Source organism: Schistocerca serialis, chromosome 3 (assembly GCF_023864345.2).
Source record: "Schistocerca serialis cubense isolate TAMUIC-IGC-003099 chromosome 3, iqSchSeri2.2, whole genome shotgun sequence".
Lineage (NCBI taxonomy): Eukaryota > Metazoa > Arthropoda > Insecta > Orthoptera > Acrididae > Schistocerca > Schistocerca serialis.
Window position 1 is genome coordinate 332,981,976 of NC_064640.1, and position 22,552 is coordinate 333,004,527.

At 27.7% G+C, this 22,552-nt stretch overlaps 3 long non-coding RNA genes across 3 annotated transcripts in view; 2 read left to right on the forward strand and 1 right to left on the reverse strand.

The window, feature by feature from the left end:
* Positions 1-22,552, reverse strand: part of LOC126470140 (uncharacterized) — a 267,886-nt gene that overhangs the window by 75,128 nt on the left and 170,206 nt on the right. The gene's annotated exons all lie outside the window — the stretch shown is intronic.
* Positions 1-22,552, forward strand: part of LOC126470139 (uncharacterized) — a 245,993-nt gene that overhangs the window by 23,799 nt on the left and 199,642 nt on the right. The gene's annotated exons all lie outside the window — the stretch shown is intronic.
* LOC126470141 (uncharacterized) overlaps positions 11,594-22,552 on the forward strand; it is a 72,976-nt gene continuing 62,017 nt past the window's right edge. The window contains exon 1 of the long non-coding RNA XR_007586139.1: positions 11,594-11,652. This is a non-coding gene — a long non-coding RNA (uncharacterized LOC126470141). The remainder of the gene's footprint in view (positions 11,653-22,552) is intronic.

Below are 22,552 nucleotides of genomic sequence, written 5' to 3' on the forward strand. Positions count from 1 at the left end.
TTGTATTTTTTTAGAGCTGTTTATACTTTATATATGTATTCTTAATCTCAGCATGGTAATTATTATTCTGGTGTTTACACTTGTTCTATTGGTTATTTTCGTGAATATCATCTTTTACTTTTACATTGACTGCCTTTAAACATTCGTTGTTTAAAGGGTGACTACTTTTTGTTTAGGTTGCTTCAGTATTTTAATTAAAAATGTTGTTTTTGGAATCAATTATATGAATTTTTCATCTTAGACCGTGAATTTATTTTCTACTTGTTGTTTGAGTTTTTCTCTTTATTTTTTTCTAGAACTATAATTTTTATTTAGGGTATTTATTATTTAATAATTGATTATAGAGTTTTTGTTGAATGAGAAATTTTTAATTTAAATAGGTTCTATGGTTGTTATGACATTAATTTTGGATTGAATGTCTCTCATTTTTATGTCTTTTGTTGTATATATTTCTTCTTTGGTTATTTTTTTATAGAGAGGATTATATATTGGGAGAAAAGAATATAAATCGTTTTATTGTTATTGTTTTAATATTTATTCTTTCTATAGTTTTTTTAATTATTAGTCCTAATTTGAATAGAATTATTTCTTATTGTTTAGTTATTTACTACCAAAATGTGAAATCATATAATGCAGGTATATTAACTGCACTTTCTAATGGTATTGGTGATGTTGCTACTTTAATTTCTATTGCTTGAATATTGAATTTTGGTAGTTGAAATTATATTTATTGTTATGATTTTATTTTTAATTCGTTTGAAATAAAGCTTATTTCTATATTAATTGTTTTAGCAGCTATAACTAAAAGAGCTCAAATTCCCTTTTCTTCTTGACTTCCTGCTGCTACGGCTGCTCCCACTCCTGTTTCTGATTTGGTTCATTCTTCTACTCATGTTACTGCTGGGGTTTATTTATTAATTCGTTACAGACCACTATTAGATATTTATAATTGTGATTGATTCTTACTTTTAATTGGTTGTATAGCTATATTTATGACTGGTTTGGGGGCTAATTTTAAATTTGATTTAAAGAAAATTATTGCTCTTTCTACTTTAAGACAACTTGGTTTAATAATAAGAATTTTGGCTATGGGTTATCCAAAACTTGCGTTTTTTCATTTATTAGCTCATGCTTTAGGCGCTATTGTTTATGTGTGCAGGTTCAATAATTCATAATTATAGGATTATTATGTAATCGTAGGTTTCTCAGCATATACGTTTTATAAGTTCAATTGTTAACTTTATAACTTTAACTTCAGTTTGTTTTACTGTTTCTAGTTTGTCTTTATGTGGTATACCTTTTTTAGCAGAGTTTTATTCAAAGGATTTAATTCTTGCAATGGTTTGTTTAAGATGAATTAATTGTTTGATATTTTTCTTTATATCTTTTCTACTGGTTTAACTGCTTCTTATTCTTTTCGTCTTTTTTATTATTCAATATCTGGTGATAACAATTTTTATTCTAGATTTTCTTATGATGATAAGGGTTATTATATTTCGTTTGGTATAATGGGTTTATTGTTTGTTGCTGTTTTTTGTGATAGCCTTTTGTCTTGATTAATTTTTCCTGTTGCTCACGTGATTGCCTTGCCTTATTATTTAAAGTTTTTAACTATTACTATAGTTGTTTTTTGTGCTTATTTGGGTTATCTCATTTCTAATTTTGATTTTTCTCAAAATTTATTTTCTTTAAGTATACTTTCTTTTGCCAGATTTGCTGGTTCTATGTGGTTTATACCCTTTCTTTCGACTAAGTTTATTAGACATGTTCCTTTAAAATTAGGTTATTATTGATCTAAATCATTTGATTATGGTTGAGGTGAATTATTTGGTGGTCAAGGTTTATATAGACTATTTATTTATTTAACTGGTTATATACAGGGTTGATATGATTCCAATTTTTATTTTTTGAATATTTATTTTGGTGGTATAATTTTTCGTTTATTTAAATAGCTTATAATTACAGCGTGACACTGAAGATGTTAAGGAAGTATTTTTACTTTTAGGTATTTATAAATATACATATATTATTTATACAGTGAAAATGTAATGTTTTATTTAAACTATATAAATTTTAGATATGTTAACGGGGTTTAACCGCTAATATAAAAAGTTAGCAGCTTTCATATTGACTTTACATTTCCTTAATTGGAACTTTATAGTACAATTATATTATTAACAGTAATACGCCTCTTTTTTGGCTTCAATTAATAAGAATAAGGGTATTTTATTTACCAACCTTCCAGGTCGAAACTGACTGCAATATTTCGCTTCTTATTCCATTTAAGGTTGATTGATTATATCAATACTTTCTGAATGCAACCCAAATGTTATAGTTAACTACAACCCTTTATTCTGCTCATTGTAAGGCTCCTTGATTTCATTCATGGTATAGTCCACCTAGTAATACTATAATAAAAATATTGTTGATACTGTTCGGATTATAATGTCTGAAGTTTTAAAAATAATTACAATTGGAAGGATTAGTGCGATTTCGACATCAAAAATTAAGAAAATTACTCCAATTAAGAAGAATCGAAGTGAGAATGGTATTCTTGCTGATTTTTTTGGGTCAAATCCACACTCAAATTGCAAGGATTATAACAATTATTGGGATAATAAATCTAATAAAAATTCTTGTAGATAAAATCAGGATTGGTTTTCTAGATTTATATCAAGCTTTCTGATTGGAAGTCAAATGTACTATTTATACTAGAAAAACAATTATCTACCTCATCAATAAATAGAGATGTATAAGAATAATCATACTACATCTACAAAGTGTCAGTATCATGCTGCTGCTTCAAACCCAAAGTGGTGTCTTGGTGAGAATTGGTTTATTGAATGTCGAAGTAGACATGTTGATAAGAAAATTGTTCCGATAATTACATGTAGACCATGGAATAATGTTGTAACAAAGAATGTTGATCCATAAACTGAATCTGCAATGGTGAAGGGTTCTTCTCAACATTTGTATGCTTGGAGTATAGTGAAGTATAGTCCTAGTAATACTGTAAAGAATAGTCCTAGTAATGCTTGAGTATGATTAGAATCTATTAAACTATGATGCGCTCATGTTACTGTTACTCCTGATGCCAAAAGAATAGCTGTATTAAGTAATGGAATTTGTATAGGATTAAAAGGTTGAATTCCTATTGGGGGTCATAGTATCCCTAGTTCAATAATAGGTGCTAGTCTTCTTCCAAAAAATGCTCAGAAAAATGAAACAAAGAATAGTACTTCTAATGCAATTAATAAAATTATTTCTCATCGTAATCCAATTGATACAAATCCCGTAAGTAGCCCTTGGTAGATCCCTTCTCATACTACATCTCGTCATCATTGAATTATGGTTAGTAGGGTAAATCCAAATCCAATTTTAATAAATTAATGTTATATAGGTGAAATCATTTTTCTAATCCTGATACTAGAACTATTGCTCCAATTGCTCCTGTTAATGGTCAAGGTCTTTAATCTACTAAGTGGAATGGGTGGTTTGAGTGAGTTGTTAACATAGGTTTAGTATACTTCTCTAGAATATAAAGTTCTTAAACTTGAGAAAACATAAGCTTGAATTATTGCTACTGCTGATTCTAGGATTAATAGAAGTATTTGCCCAATAATTAATAGTGAAATTAAGTTTATTGCTATAGATGGTCCTGGATTTCCTAGTAATGTTAATAGTAAGTGTCCTGCAATTATATTTGCTGCTAGTCGTACTGCTAGCGTACCTGGTAGAATGATATTTCTAATTGTTTCAATTAATACTATAAACGATATTAATGCTGGCCTGCTTCCTTGAGGAACAAGGTGTGTAAATATGTGATTGGTATGATTAATTCATCCACATAACATAAATCTTAATCATATAGGTAGAGCAATTGCAAATGTTAATGTTAAATGTCTTGTTCTAGTAAAGAAGTAAGGGAATAATCCTATAAAATTATTAAATAGTATAATAATAAAAATTGAGATAAAGATGAATGTTGTTCCATTAAATGATTTTGGTCCTAGTAATGTTTTAAATTCATTGTGTAAGGTTAAGTTTAGTTTATTTCAAACAATATTAATCTTTGATGGTGTAAGTCAAAACATTGATGGGATTAATAATAATCCTAATAATGTTCTAGTTCAATTTAATGATAAATTGAACATATTAGTTGATGGATCAAATATTGAAAATAAGTTTGTTATCATTTTCAATTCAAGTTTTTTATATCAATTGTTCTTTTTATGCTCTTTTAATAAGATTTGGTGTCAATGAGAAAAAGTTTATTTGATAAAATAAAATTAATGTAGCCGAAAATATAATATATTGGGAGAATGATATGAGAGGGGACATTTGAGGGATTTGGATTAAATTTCCCCATCAGAAGTAGTTGTTAATATACTATTTTTGGTTTAAGAGACCATAACTTACTTTCAGTCATCTGATGTATTTCAAGGAGTACTAATTATTTAGTTATTTTAGATTGACACTCTAATGTTATACATTTTATCCAACTCCTTAGATTATCTTAGATAATCACTTGATAAATAAGTTTACTGAAGTTCTTTCAATTACAACTGGTATGAATCTATGGTTTGCTCCACAGATTTCTGAACATTGTCCAAAGAACAGTCCAGGTCGGTTTATTGTAAATGTTCCTTGGTTTAGTCGACCTGGCGTTGCGTCAATTTTAACCCCTAACGCAGGTACTGCTCATGAGTGTAGAATGTCTGATGCTCTTGTTAATTCTCGTACTTCCGTATTTATTGGTAGAATTGTTCGATTATCTACATCTAGAAGTCGGAATCCGTCGTTTTCTAGGTCTAGTTCTGGTGATATATAAGTGTCAAATTCTACATCTATAAAGTCTGAATATTCGTATCTTCAGTATCATTGTCGTCCAATGGTTTTAATTGTGATTATTACATCTACTGAATCATCAAGTATATATAGTAGTCGTAATGATGGAAGAGCAATAAAAATTAGCGTATTTGCAGGTAATGCTGTTCCGATTGTTTCAATTAAATGTCCGTGAAGTATGTTTTGGTTTGTATAGGCAGTAAATAGTATATAACCTAGGGCATAACCTACAATTACTGTGATTAATAATAGTATGTCCATAGTATGATGATGGAAGAATGATAGTTGCTCCATTAATGGTGAAGCTCCATCTTGAAGGGATAAAATTGATCATGTTGCCATTAATGAATTTTTCTAATAAAAGGTCAAACCTTTATTGGTAGACTTAAATCTACTGCACTAATCTGCCATATTAGAATCTAGAAATTAGTGGTAGTTCTGAGTAAATATGTTCTTCAGGCGGGTAATTTTGTAGTCATTCTCTTGAGCGTCTTATGTTAGCTCTAAATATGATTGCTCGGTTTGTAACCATTCTTTCTCATATAATTACAATGAATATAATGATTCCTATAATAGAAATTGTAGATCCAATTCTTGACACTACATTTCATGATGTATATGCATCTGGATAGTCTGAATATCGTCATGGTATTCCTGCTAGCCCTAAGAAGTGTTGAGGGAAGATTGTTATGTTTTCTCAAATAAATAATTGTAAATTGGATTATTAATCATGTATTACTTATAGTTAATCCTGTAAATAGTGGGTATCATTCAATAACACCTCCTATAATTACAAATACTGCTCCTATAGATAATACATAATGGAAGTGGGCTACTACATAGTATGCATCATGTAATACAATGTCAAGTGATGAATTTGCTAATACTAATCCTGTTAGTCCACCAATTGTGAATAGAAAATTAAATCCTAAAGCTTATAATAATGGTGGATTGAATTTGAATTTAGTTCCATATAGTGTAGCTAATCATCTAAATACCTTAGTTCCTGTAGGTACAGCAATAATTATTGTTGCTGATGTAAAGTATGCTCGTGTGTCAACATCTATTCCGAATGTGAATATGTGATGTGCTCATACAATAAATCCTATTAGCCCAATTGATAATATAGCATAAATTACACGTAATGTTCCAAATGATTCAATTTTTCCTCTTTCCTGACATACAATGTGAGAGATAATCCCAAATCCTGATAGAATTAAAATGTAAACGTCTGGGTGTCCAAAGAATCAAAATCGGTGTTGATATAGAATTGGGTCACCTCCTCCTGCAGGGTGAAAGAATGATGTATTTATATTGGGTCTGTTAATAGTATAGTAATAGCCTCCACTAATACTGGAAGCGAAAGTAGTAGAAGAAGGGTTGTAATAGTTACAGATCATACAAATAAAGGTGTTTGATCTAGAGTTATACTTCCTGGTCGTATATTAATTGCTGTTGTAATGAAGTGTACTGCACCAAGAATAGATAATACACCTGATAAGTGGAGTGAAAAAATAGCTAGGTCTACAGATGCACCCCCATGTGCGATAGCTCCTGCAAGAGGGGGGTAAACTCTCCGTCTTGTACCAGCACCGTTATCTACCATAGAAGATGTAAGAAGAAGGTTTATTGAAGGTGGTAGTAATCAAAAACTTATATTATTTATTTGTGGGAATGCTATATCTTTTGCACCAATTATTAATGGCACGTGTCAATTACCAAATCCACCAATTATAAAAGGTATTACTATAAAAAAAATTATTACAAATGCATGGGCTGTAATAATAGCATTAAAAATTGGTTCATCTCCAATTAGAGAACCAGGTTGACCAAGTTCAGCACGAATAAGTATTCTTATTGATGATCCTACTATTCCTGCTAACGCTCCGAATAAGAAGTATAAAGTACCAATGGTTTGTTGAGAATAATCATAATTGTGGTAAGATGGCTGAGTTTTAGGTGGTAGACTGTAAATCTACTTTTGAGAAGTTTCTCTCTTACCATGTTTTAGGTCTTACATTCAATTATGATTCTAGACTGCAATTATAGAGGTGTAAAATTTTACTAAGGCCTAAAAGATTATTCTTTAAATTATAACTTTGAAGGTTATTAGTTTAATTAACTTGACTCCTTAGTATAATGAGATTAAGGTTGACGTTGAGATTAATTCTAATGTTGAAATTATTACTGTTACAGGAAGATTAATTCTTGATTTTTGAGACTTTATTTTCATAGATCATGAATTTTCGGTGTATGATATAATTAGGGCTGAGAATCTAATACGTATATAATAATAAAGTGTAATTGTGGTTAATACAACCATAATTTTTATAATAGTTGTTATGTTATTTTCTATTAATGATTGTATTACAATTAATTTTGGTAAAAATCCAAGGAATGGTGGTAAACCACCTAGGGATAGTAGAGATAGAAATATTATGAATTTAATTTCAGTTTTTATATTTCTGGCTGAATAAATTTGGTTTATAAAAAATAGATTTACTTGCTTAATTAATAAAACCTTAATTAATCTTAATAGTGAGTAAATAATAAAATATAGTTCTCAGACGTATTCTCTGACTGTTAGGGATCTAATTTTTGACCCTAAATGTCTAATTAAGGAATATGCTAGAAGTAGGCGTACGGATGTTTGATTTAAGCCACCTATTGCCCCAATAATAATTCTAGAATGATAATTGTTCAAATGAAAGTTCTTAGTTGAATACAATAAGATAATACCATTATTGGGGCAATTTTTTGTCATGTTATTAGTGTTAAACAGTTATTTCATCTCGAAGCTCCTATTACTTCTGGAAATCAGAAATGAAAGGGTGCAGCCCCAATTTTCAATAATAATCTAGATCTAATTATTATTGAGGGAATAAATTCTGTTTCTCACCCTATTGGATACTTTATTTGAAGCAGCAAAATTGAAAATAATAGTATTGTCAATGCTATTGCTTGGACAATAAAATATTACTTGTTAGGAGTGGAATAAATGAAAGTAAGTTGATCTCAAGTCCTATTCAAACTCCGAATCAGGAGTTTGATGAAATGGACCGGATCGTTCCTATAATTAATGTTGATTGAATGAGAAGTTTAGCTTTGTTGTTGGTAATTAAAAAGGAGAGGATTGCTACCTCTATAAATGGGGTATGAACCCATTAGCTTGTTTAGCTTACCTTTTTACATTAAGGTGTATGATGCACGTTAGTTTTTGATACTAAAGGAGATAGTTTAATTCTGTCTTATGTAATTTTTAATGAACATAATTTTTATTTACTTGATTTACCCTATCAAGGTAACCCTTTAATCAGGCACTTCATTTGTATTTAATATATAAATTAAACATTTTTTATTTGAATTTGAATTTATTTTGGTTATTTATAATTAATTTGTCTCGATTCGGATAATTTGAATATGTATATATATAATAAATAATTTATATTAAAATATTACATTTAATTAAATTTAAATACCTATAATGTTATTTTATTATTATTAAACAAATATTTTATTACATTTATTAACCTAGGATTATAGCTACTTATGTTTTTAGCTTTAAATAGGTTATTATAATATAAATCATATAATAATATGTAATTTAATATTAAATATTATTGTAATTGGTTATAATAAATATAATTAATGATATTAAATATACAATATTAAGTTCATATAAATAATTATATTAATTATAATAATATAATTTGATTTAATTCTTTATAATTCAATTATTTAACTAATTAATATTTGAGTTAATTTAATATAAAGTTTATTTTATATTAATAACATATTAAATTATAATACATAATTGTATAAAATAAATTTATAACATTTGTTATTAGTGAAAAGAAAGATTAAATAAGTAAGAATATAATACATTTATTGGTATACATGATCCATTTTAATCTTTATTTATATATTATAGAGAGGTAGTTGTGGTCATATGGGGTTCGTTTTTTTGTCATTTTTTGTGTTTTTTTCTTTTTTTCTTCAAATATTTGAATCCTTTATTTTTTTCTTAATTTTATAAATATTCAGAATTCTTATTTTTGTTTCCAAAAGTTTTATTCTTGCTTGTTTATTCACTTTATCTTTGTATAATATGTAAGTTTCGCTAAACTAAATGTTCCTTTTGCAGTAATTTGATTTAATTAACAAGTGGTTTTGGATTTAGCAATTGATTTAGTATCGGCATAATTCGTGCCAGCAGCCGCTGTTATACGATTGATAGAAGTGAATATTATTGGTTAAAACAGTCGTTTATATTTTTAGGGTTAAAATATAGATTTGTAAGGTGAAATGTTAAAATTTATTTATAACTCTTTTTATGAATCTGTGAAATTTAAATACCAAAGTAGGATTAGATACCCTATTATTTTAAATGTTAATTATATTTACCAGGGTACTGTTAGTTAAGGTCTTCAAACCCAAAGAATTTGGCGGCATCTCATTCCATTCAGAGGAACCTACCCCGTGATTGATAATACACGATTTACTCTACTTAATTTATATGTTTGTATAACTCCGTTATCAGAGAATCTTTTTAGAGTTATAATTCTCAAGATTTATAATTATAAAATATTTGAGGTCAAGGTGCTGCTAATAGTTAAGACGAGGTGGGTTACAATAGATTTTTTTTATAACTGATTTGATGGTGGAATACTGTTAATGAAGGTGGATTTGATAGTAATTTAATCTATTTAATTTAACTGATATTGGCTGTGAGGTGTGTACACATCGCCTGTCGCCCTCATTATTGATTATTCTATTTTATTATTTTGAGGTAGTTTCAATTTAGATGAGATAAGTCATAACATATTAGATGTACTGGAAAGTGTATCTAGGAAGAGTTTCAAGATATAACTTATTAGTAAAGTGTATCATTTACACTGAAAATTTTTCTGTGCAAATAAGGTTTTTTAATTATTTACTTTATTATATTTATTTTTTGTATGTCGAATTTTGTCTTAGTATATTTTGTAGAATTGATTTTTTAGATTATAGTTTATTGGGAGTGTAATTGATTTATGAAATATTATTTTAGATTTTAAAAAGTAGATTTTATTTATTGTACTTTTGTATCAGGATTTATCAAAATTTTGGTATTTACTTGTCTCGATTTAGGTTGATTTATTAATAATTTATAGTACATGTATCATAATTGTTATTAAATTCCCAAGATATCTAGTTTCATAAGCAAAAATTGAATTTTTTGAAGTTACTTGTTTTTATTAAATTTTCTAAGTATAAATATTAACTTATTTATTCCTTAAGCTTTGAGGTTAATAACCTATAATTTGCTTTATGAAATATAATAGTAAGCTTTAAACCAGCTATCTTTAAGATTACATTTTAGTTCATAATTTTTTATTTTTATTTTATAATTATTTGAGGTTTTTTATTAAGATTATTGATTTAATTTTAAAATTTTTTAAATAATGATAGAATTAGTATATTTATTTGTATATAATTTTTACCTTGTGAATTTATTATAAGGAACTAGGCAAAATTTTTTCCACCTGTTAATCAAAAACATGTCCTCTTATAAATACTTTGAGGTCTGGCCTGCTCACTGAGCAGATTTTTAAAGAGCCGTGGTATTTTGACCTTGCAAAGGTAGCATAATCATTAGACTCTTAATTAGTGGCTGTAATGAATGGCTTGACGAGAACTCAACTGTCTTTTAATAAATTTTTGAATTTAACTTTTGAGTCAAAAGGCTTAAATTTTTCTTTAGGACGAGAAGACCCTATAGAGCTTAACATTTTACTTTTACATAGTTTTTTGTTTGACTTTCTATATTTAATGATGATGTTTTGTTGGGGTGACATGAAGAATAAATGAACTCTTCATTATTATATCATTTATTTATGTTTGTTGTTTTAATCCATAATTTATGACCATAAGATTAAGTTACCTTAGGCATAACAGCGTAATTGTTTTTGAGAGCTCATATCGACAAAGCAGATTGCGACCTCCATGTTGGATTAAGAAAAATTTTGGGTGCAGTAGCCCATTAATTAGGTCTGTTCGACTTTAAAATTCTTACATGATCTGAGTTCAGACCGGCGTGAACCAGGTCGGTTTCTACCCTAAGATTATTAATTCATATTAGTACGAAAGGATGATATGGTTGAAATTTTTTTATTTTATTGATTAATATTAATTAGATTAGTATTTTGACAGATTAATGTGTTGAATTTAGAATTCATTTATGTTGGTTTTTTCTACAAATAGTATTGATACTTTATGATTTATTTATGTTTATTTTGAATTTTCCTTTATTAGTTATTTGTGTTCTAATTAGTGTTGCTTTTTTAACTTTATTAGAGCGTAACGTTTTAGGTTATATCCAAATGCGAAAGGGTCCAAATAAAGTAGAATTTATAGGGATTCCTCAACCCTTTAGTGATGCTGTTAAGTTAAGTTGTAAGGAGCAGCCAATTCCTATTATATCTAATTATTTACTCTATTATTTTTCTCCTGTTTCTAATTTAATTATTTCCTTGGCTGTTTGATTGATTTTCCCTTAATTAACTTATATATGTTCTTTTTCTTAGGGTTTTTGTTTTATTTATGTTGTACTAGACTAGGTGTTTATACTGTTATAAATGCTGGCTGGTCTTCTAATTCAAATTATTCTTTATTAGGTCTGAACTCTGATCATGTAAGAATTTAAAGGTCGAAATGACCTAATTAATGGGCTACTGCACAAAAATTTTTCTTAATCCAACATCGAGGTTGCAATCTGCTTTGTCGATATGAGCTCTCAAAAACAATTACGTTGTTGTCCCTAAGGTAACTTAATCTTATGATCATAAATTATGGATCAAAACAACAAATATAAATAAATGATATAATAATGAAGAGTTTATTTATTCTTCATGTCACCCCAGAAAACATCATCATTATATATAGAAAGACAAACAAAACACTATATAAAAGTAAAATGTTAAGCTCTATAGGGTCTTCTCGTCCTAAAGAAAAATTTAAGCCTTTTGACTCGAAAGTTAAATTCAAAAATTTATTAAGAGACAGTTGATTTCTCATCAAGCCGTTCATTCCAGCCACTAATTAAGAGACTAATGATTATACTACCTTTGCACAGTCAAAATACCGCGTCTGTTTAAAAATCCGCTCAGTGAGCAGGCCAGACCACAAAGTTTGTTCAAGAGGACATGTTTTTGATAAACAGGCCGAAATAATTTTTGCCTAGTTCCTTATAATAAATTCACTAGGTAAAAATTATATAGAAATAAATATACTAATTCGATCATTATTACAAAAATTTTAAAATTAAATCAATAACCTTAATAAAAAACCTCAAATAATTATAAAATAAAAATAAAAAATTATGAACTAAAACGTAATCTTAAAGATAGCTGGTTTAAAGCTTACTATTATATTTCATAAAATAAATTATAGGTTATTAACTTCAAAGCTGATCCCTTAAAGAATAAATAAGTTAATATTTGTACTTAAAAAATTAAATATAAACAATTAACTTCATGAAATTCAATTTTTTCTTAAGAAACTAGATATCTTGGGAAACGATTAACATTTCATTACTATAAATAATTTAATAATATTTATGATACATTAACTATAAATAATTTATAAATCAACCTAAATCGAGACAAGTAAAGTAAATACTAAAATTTTGATAAATCCTGTTACAAAAGGTACAATAAATAAAATCTCCTTTTTGAAATCTCAAATAATATTTCATAAAACAATTACATTACCAATAAATTATAATCTAAAAAATCAATTCTACAAAATATACTAGGACAAAATTCGACAAAATTATTTTCGTTAAATAATTAAACAAACAAAAAAGTAAATATAATAAAATAAATAATCAAGATATCCTGATTAGCACAGAAAAATTTTCAGTGTAAATGAAACACTTTACTAATAAGTTATATCTTGAAACTCTTCCTAGATACACTTTACAGTATACCTACTATGTTACATTGTATCTCATCTAAATTGAAACTACCTAAAAATAATGAAAAAGAATAATCAATAATGAGAGCGATGGGCGATGTGTACACACCTAAGAGCCAATACCAGTTAAATTAAATAAATTAAATTACTATCAAATCCACCTTCATTAACAGTATTTCACCATCAAATCAGTTATAAACATGAATCTATTGTAACCCACCCCTCTTAACTATATGCTGCACCTTGACCTGAAATATTTTATAAGTATAAATCTTGAAAATTACAACTCTAAATAGATTCTCTGATAACGGAGATACACAAACAAATAAATTAAGTAGAGTAAATCGTATATTATCAATCGTGGGGAAGGTTCCTCTGAATGGAATCAGATACCGCCAAATTCTTTGGGTTTAAAAACCTTAACTAATAGTACCCTGGTAAATATAAATAACTTTTAAAATAATGGGGTATCTAATACTAGTTTATTATTTAAATTTCACAGATTCATAAACTAGAGTTATAAATAAATTTTTAACATTTCACCTTTCAAATCTGTATTTTAACCCTAAAAATATAAATAACTGTTTTAACCAATAATATTCACTTGTATCAATCGTATAACCGCGGCTGCTGGCACAAATTATGCCGATACTAAATCAGTTGCTAAATCCAAAATCACTTGATAATTAAATCAAATTACTGCAAAAAGAATATTTTGTTTAACGAAACTTACATATAAAACAAAGAAAAAGTGAATAAACAAGCAAGAATAAAACTTTTGTAAACAAAAATTAGAAATTTGAAATTTTATAAAATTAATAATCCATAAAAGATTCAAATATTTAAAGAAAAGAAGAAAAAAACACAAAAAATGACAAAAAAAAGAAACGCACCCCCGTATGACCACAACAACTTCTCTATTATATATAAATATAGATTAATATGGAACATGTATACCAATGAATGTATTATATTCTTTCTTATTTAATCTTTCTTTTCACTAATAATAAAGAAAGATTACATAATATAATAAATATATTTTACACAATTATGTAATTTAATGTAATATGTTATTAATATAAAATGAACTTTATATTAAATTAACTCAAATATTAATTAGTTAAATAATTTAATTATAGAGAATTAAATCGTATTATATTATTATAATTTATATAATTATATATATTAATATAATATTGTATATTTAATATCATTATTTCCAATTATAATAATATTTAATATTAAATTACATATTATCATATAATTTATAAAATAATAACATATTTTAAGCTAAAAACATAAGTAGCTATAATCCAAGGTAAATAAATGTTTTAAAATAATAGTTTAATAATAAGAAAATAACGTTATAGGTATTTAATTGTAATTAAATGTAATATATTATTATAAATTTTTTATATCAATATATATATATATATTTAAATTATCCGATTCGAGATAAATTAATTATAAATAACCAAAATTATACATAAACAAATAAAAAAAAATTTAATTTATATATTAAATATAAATGAAGTGAGTGATTAAAGGGTTACCTTGATAGGGTAAATCAAGTAAATAAAAATTACCTTCATTAAAAATTACATAAGACTGAATTAAACTACAACCTTTAGTATCAAAGACTAATGTGCATCATACACCTTAATGTAAAAAGGTAAGCTAAACAAGCTAATGGGTTCATACTCCATTTATAGAGGTATCAATCCTCTCCTTTTTAATGACCAACAACTCTACAAAACTTCTCTTCCTATCAACATTAATGATAGGAATGATCCTGTCCATTTCATCAAACCCCTGATTCGGAGTTTGAGTAAGATCCACTTACTTTCATTTATTCCACTCCTACCAAGAAATAAAAATATTATAATAAATGGGTCGTCAATTAAATATTTTATTTTTTAAGCAATAGCATCGACAATACTAGTATTTTCAATTTTGCTGATTCAAATAAAGTATCCAATAGGGTGAGAAACAGAATTTATTCCCTCAATAATAATTAGATCTAGATTATTATTGAAAATTGGGGCTGCACCCTATCATTACTGATTTCCAGAAGTAATAGGAGCTTCGAGATGAAATAACTGTTTCACACTAATAACATGACAAAAAATTGCCCCAATAATGGTATTATCTTATTGTATTCAACTAAGAACTTTCATTTGAACAATTATCATTCTAGAATTATTATTGGGGCAATAGGTAGCTTAAATCAAACATCTGTACGCCAACTTCTAGCATATTCCTCAATTAGACATTTAGGGTCAATAATTAGATCCCTAACAGTCAGAGAATACGTCTGAGAACTATATTTTATTATTTACTCACTATTAAGATTAATTATGGTCTTATTAATTAAGCAAGTAAATCTATTTTTTATAAACCAAATTTATTCAGCCAGAAATATAAAAACTGAAATTAAATTCATAATATTTCTATCTCTACTATCCCTAGGTGGTTTACCACCATTCCTTGGATTTTTACCAAAATTAATTGTAATACAATCATTAATAGAAAATAACGTAACAACTATTATAACCATTATGGTGGTATTAACCAGAATTACACTTTATTATTATATACGTTTTAGATTCTCAGCCCTAATTATATCACACACAGAAAATTCATGATCTATGAAAATAAAGTCTCAAAAAACAGGAATTAATCTTGCTGTAACAGTAATAATCTCAACATTAGAATTAATCTCAACATCAACCTAAATCTCATTATACTAAGGAGTCAAGTTAATTAAACTAATAACCTTCAAAGTTATAATTTAAAGAATAATCTTTTAGGCCTTAGTAAAATTTTACACCTCTAGAATTGCAGTCTAGAATCATAATTGAATGTAAGACCTAAAACATGGTAAGAGAGAAACATCTCAAAAGTAGATTTACAGTCTACCACCTAAAACTCAGCCATCTTACCACAATAATGATTACTCTCAAGAAACCATAAGGATATTGGTACTTTATACTTGTTATTTGGAGCGTTAGCAGGAATAGTAGGATCATCAATAAGAATACTTATTCGTGCTGAACTTGGTCAACCAGGTTCTCTAATTGGTGATGAACCAATTTTTAATGTTATTATTACAGCCCATGCATTTGTAATAATTTTTTTTATTGTAGTACCTTTTATAATTGGTGGATTTGGTAATTGACACGTGCCATTAATAATTGGTGCAAAAGATATAGCATTCCCACAAATAAATAATATAAGTTTTTGATTACTACCACCTTCAATAAACCTTCCTCTTACATCCTCTATGGTAGATAACGGTGCTGGTACAGGATGGAGAGTTTACCCCCCTCTTGCAGGAGCTATCGCACATGGGGGTGCATCTGTAGACCTAGCTATTTTTTCACTCCACTTATCAGGTGTATCATCTATTCTTGGTGCAGTACACTTCATTACAACAGCAATTAATATACGACCAGGAAGTATAACTCTAGATCAAACACCTTTATTTGTATGATCTGTAACTATTACAACCCTTCTTCTACTACTTTCGCTTCCAGTATTAGTGGAGGCTATTACTATACTATTAACAGACCCAATTTAAAAACATCATTCTTTCACCCTGCAGGAGGAGGTGACCCAATTCTATATCAACACCGATTTTCATTCTTTGGACACCCAGACGTTTACATTTTAATTCTATCAGGATTTGGGATTATCTCTCACATTGTATGTCAAGAAAGAGGAAAAATTGAATCATTTGGAACATTACGTGTAATTTAGGCTATATTATCAATTGGACTAATAGGATTTATTGTATGAGCACATCACATATTCACATTCGGAATAGATGTTGACACACGAGCATACTTTACATCAGCAACAATAATTATTGCTGTACCTACAGGATTTAAGGTATTCAGATGATTAGCTACACTATATGGAACTAAATTCAAATTCAATCCACCATTATTATAAGCTTTAGGATTTAATTTTCTATTCACAATTGGTGGACTAACAGGATTAGTATTAGCAAATTCATCACTTGACATTGTATTACATGATACATACTATGTAGTAGCCCACTTCCATTATGTATTATCTATAGGAGCAGTATTTGTAATTATAGGAGGTGTTAATCAATGATACCCACTATTTACAGGATTAACTATAAATAATACATGATTAATAATCCGATTTACAATTATATTTATTTGAGAAAACATAACATTCTTCCCTCAACACTTCTTAGGGCTAGCAGGAATACCATGACGATATTCAGACTATCCAGATGCATATACATCATGAAATGTAGTGTCAAGAATTGGATCTACAATTTCTATTATAGGAATCAATATATTCATTGTAATTATATGAGAAAGAATGGTTACAAACCGAGCAATCATATTTAGAGCTAACATAAGAAGCTCAAGAAAATGACTACAAAATTACCCGCCTGCTGAACATATTTACTCAGAACTACCACTAATTTCTAGATTCTAATATGGCAGATTAGTGCAGTAGATTTAAGTCTACAAATAAAGGTTTGACCTTTTATTAGAAAAATTCATTAATGGCAACATGATCAAATTTATCCCTTCAAGATGGAGCTTCACCATTAATGGAGCAACTATCATTCTTCCATCATCATACTATGGTCATACTATTTTTAATCACAGTAATTGTAGGTTATGCCCTAAGTTATATACTATTTACTGCCTATACAAACCAAAACATACTTCACAGACATTTAATTGAAACAATCGGAACAGCATTACCTGCAATTACGCTAATTTTTATTGCTCTTCCATCATTACGACTACTATATATACTTGATGATTCAGTAGATGTAATAATCACAATTAAAACCATTGGATGACAATGATACTGAAGATACGAATATTCAGACTTTATAGATGTAGAATTTGACACTTATATATCACCAGAACTAGACCTAGAAAACGACGGATTCCGACTTCTAGATGTAGATAATCGAACAATTCTACCAATAAATACGGAAGTACGAGAATTAACAAGAGCATCAGACATTCTACACTCATGAGCAGTACCTGCGTTAGGGGTTAAAATTGACGCAACGCCAGGTCGACTAAACCAAGGAACATTTACAATAAACCGACCTGGACTGTTCTTTGGACAATGCTCAGAAATCTGTGGAGCAAACCATAGATTCATACCAGTTGTAATTGAAAGAACTTCAGTAAACTTATTTATCAAGTGATTATCAAAGATAATCTAAGGAGTTGGATAAAATGTATAACATTAGAGTGTCAATCTAAAATAACTAAATAATTAGTACTCCTTGAAATACATCAGATGACTGAAAGTAAGTTATGGTCTCTTAAACCAAAAATAGTAAATTAACGACTACTCCTGATGGGGAAATTTAATCCAAATCCCTCAAATGTCCCCTCTCATATCATTCTCCCAATATATTATATTTTTGGCTACATTAATTTTATTTTATCAAATAAACTTTTTCTCATTGACACCAAATCTTATTAAAAGAGCATAAAAAGAACAATTGATATAAAAAACTTGAATTGATAATGATAACAAACTTATTTTCAACATTTGATCCATCAACTAATATGTTCAATTTATCATTAAATTGAACTAGAACATTATTAGGATTATTATTAATCCCATCAATGTTTTGACTTACACCATCATGGATTAATATTGTTTGAAATAAACTAAACTTAACCTTACACAATGAATTTAAAACATTACTAGGACCAAAATCATTTAATGGAACAACATTCATCTTTATCTCAATTTTTATTATTATACTATTTAATAATTTTATAGGATTATTCCCTTACTTCTTTACTAGAACAAGACATTTAACATTAACATTTGGAATTGCTCTACCTATATGATTAAGATTTATGTTATGTGGATGAATTAATCATACCAATCACATATTTACACACCTTGTTCCTCAAGGAAGCAGGCCAGCATTAATATCATTTATAGTATTAATTGAAACAATTAGAAATATCATTCGACCAGGTACGCTAACAGTACAACTAGCAGCAAATATAATTGCAGGACACTTACTATTAACATTACTAGGAAATCCAGGACCATCTATAGCAATAAACTTAATTTCACTATTAATTATTGGGAAAATACTTCTATTAATCCTAGAATCAGCAGTAGCAATAATTCAAGCTTATGTTTTCTCAATTTGAAGAACTTTATATTCTAGAGAAGTATACTAAACCTATGTTAACAACTCACTCAAACCACCCATTCCACTTAGTAGATTAAAGGCCTTGACCATTAACAGGAGCAATTGGAGCAATAGTTCTAGTATCAGGATTATCAAAATGATTTCACCTATATAACATTAATTTATTAAAATTGGATTTGGAATTACCCTACTAACCGTAATTCAATGATGACGAGATGTAGTATGAGAAGGGATCTACCAAGGGCTACTTACGGGATTTGTATCAATTGGATTACGATGAGGAATAATTTTATTTATTGCATCAGAAGTACTATTCTTTGTTTCATTTTTCTGAGCATTTTTTGGAAGAAGACTAGCACCTATTATTGAACTAGGGATACTATGACCCCCAATAGGAATTCAACCCTTTAATCCTATACAAATTCCATTACTTAATACAGCTATTCTTTTGGCATCAGGAGTAACAGTAACATGAGCGCCTCATAGTTTAATAGAATCTAATCATACTCAAGCATTACTAGGACTATTCTTTACAGTATTACTAGGACTATACTTCACTATACTCCAAGCATACAAATGTTGAGAAGAACCCTTCACCATTGCAGATGCAGTTTATGGATCGACATTCTTTGTTGCAACATTATTCCATGGTCTACATGTAATTATCAGAACAATTTTCTTATCAACATGTCTACTTCGACATTCAATAAACCAATTCTCACCAAGACACCACTTTGGGTTTGAAGCAGCAGCATGATACTGACACTTTGTAGATGTAGTATGATTATTCTTATACATCTCTATTTATTGATGAGGTAGATAATTGTTTTTCTAGTATAAATAGTACATTTGACTTCCAATCAGAAAGCTTGATATAAATCTAGAAAAACAATCCTGATTTTATCTACAAGAATTTTTATTAGATTTATTATCCCAATAATTGTTATAATCCTTGCAATTTGAGTGTGGATTTGACCCAAAAAAATCAGCACGAATACCATTCTCACTTCGATTCTTCTTAATTGCAGTAATTTTCTTAATTTTTGATGTCGTAATCGCACTAATACTACCAATTGTAATTATTTTTAAAACTTCATACATTATAATCCGAACAGTGTCAACAATATTTTTTATTATAGTATTACTAGGTGGACTATACCATGAATGAAATCAAGGAGCCTTACAATGAGCAGAATAAAGGGTTGTAGTTAACTATAAGATTTGGGTTGCATTCAGAAAGTATTGATATAATCAATCAACCTTAAATAGAATAAGAAGCGAAATATTGCAGTCAGTTTCGACCTGGAAGGTTGGTAAATAAAATACCCTTATTCTTATTAATTGAAGCCAAAAAAGAGGCGTATTACTGTTAATAATATAATTGTACTATAAAGTTCCAATTAAGGAAATGTAAAGTCAATATGAAAGCTGCTAACTTTTTATATTAGCGGTTAAACTCCGTTAACATTTCTAAAATTTATATAGTTTAAATAAAACATTACATTTTCACTGTATAAATAATATATGTATATTTATAAATACCTAAAAGTAAAAATACTTCCTTAACATCTTCAGTGTCACGCTGTAATTATAAGCTATTTAAGTAAACGAAAAATTATACCACCAAAATAAATATTCAAAAAATAAAAATTGGAATCATATCAACCCTGTATATAACCAGTTAAATAAATAAATAGTCTATATAAACCTTGACCACCAAATAATTCACCTCAACCATAATCAAATGATTTAGATCAATAATAACCTAATTTTAAAGGAACATGTCTAATAAACTTAGTCGAAAGAAAGGGTATAAACCACATAGAACCAGCAAATCTGACGAAAGAAAGTATACTTAAAGAAAATAAATTTTGAGAAAAATCAAAATTAGAAATGAGATAACCCAAATAAGCATAAAAAACTTCTATAGTAATAGTTAAAAACTTTAAATAATAAGGCAAGGCAATCACGTGAGCAACAGGAAAAATTAATCAAGACAAAAGGCTATCACAAAAAAAGGCAACAAACAATAAACCCATTATACCAAACGAAATATAATAACCCTTATCATCATAAGAAAATCTAGAATAAAAATTGTTATCACCAGATATGGAATAATAAAAAAAACGAAAAGAATAAGAAGCAGTTAAACCAGTAGAAAAGATATAAAGAAAAATATTAAACAATTAATTCATCTTAAACAAACCATTGCAAGAATTAAATCCTTTGAATAAAACTCTGCTAAAAAAGGTATACCACATAAAGACAAACTAGAAACAGTAAAACAAACTGAAGTTAAAGTTATAAAGTTAACAATTGAACTTATAAAACGTATATGCTGAGAATCCTACGATTACATAATAATCCTATAATTATGAATTATTGAACCTGCACACATAAACAATAGCGCCTAAAGCATGAGCTAATAAATGAAAAAACGCAAGTTTTGGATATCCCATAGCCAAAATTCTTATTATTAAACCAAGTTGTCTTAAAGTAGAAAGAGCAATAATTTTCATTAAATCAAATTCAAAATTAGCCCCCAAACCAGTCATAAATATAGCAATACATCCAATTAAAAGTAAGAATCAATCACAATTATAAATATCTAATATTGGTCTGTAACGAATTAATAAATAAACCCCAGCAGTAACATGAGTAGAAGAATGAACCAAATCAGAAACAGGAGTGGGAGCAGCCATAGCAGCAGGAAGTCAAGAAGAAAAGGGAATTTGAGCTCTTTTAGTTATAGCTGCTAAAACAATTAATATAGTAATAAGCTTTATTTTAAATGAATTAAAAATAAAATCATAATAATAAATATAATTTCAACTACCAAAATTCAATATTCAAGCAATAGAAATTAAAGTAGCAACATCACCAATACGATTAGAAAGTGCAGTTAATATACCTGCATTATAAGATTTCACATTTTGGTAGTAAATAACTAAACAATAAGAAATAGTTCTATTCAAATTAGGACTAATAATTTAAAAAACTATAGAAAGAATAAATATTAAAACAATAACAATAAAACGATTTATATTCTTTTCTCCCAATATATAATCCTCTCTATAAAAAATAACCAAAGAAGAAATATATACAACAAAAGACATAAAAATGAGAGACATTCAATCCAAAATTAAAGTCATAACAACCATAGAACCATTTAAATAAAAAATTTCTCATTCAACAAAAACTCTATAATCAATTATTAAATAATAAATACCCTAAATAAAAATTATAGTTCTAGAAAAAAATAAAGAGAAAAACTCAAACAACAAGTAGGAAATAAATTCACGGTCTAAGATGAAAAATTCATATAATTGATTCCAAAAACCACATTTTTAATTAAAATACTGAAGCAACCTAAACAAAAAGCAGTCACCCTTTAAACAACGAATGTTTAAAGGCAATCAATGTAAAAGTAAAAGATGATATTCACGAAAATAACCAATAGAACAAGTATAAACACCAGAATAATAATTACCATGCAGAGATTAAGAATACATATATAAAGTATAAACAGCTTTAAAAAAATACAAAAAAATTAAA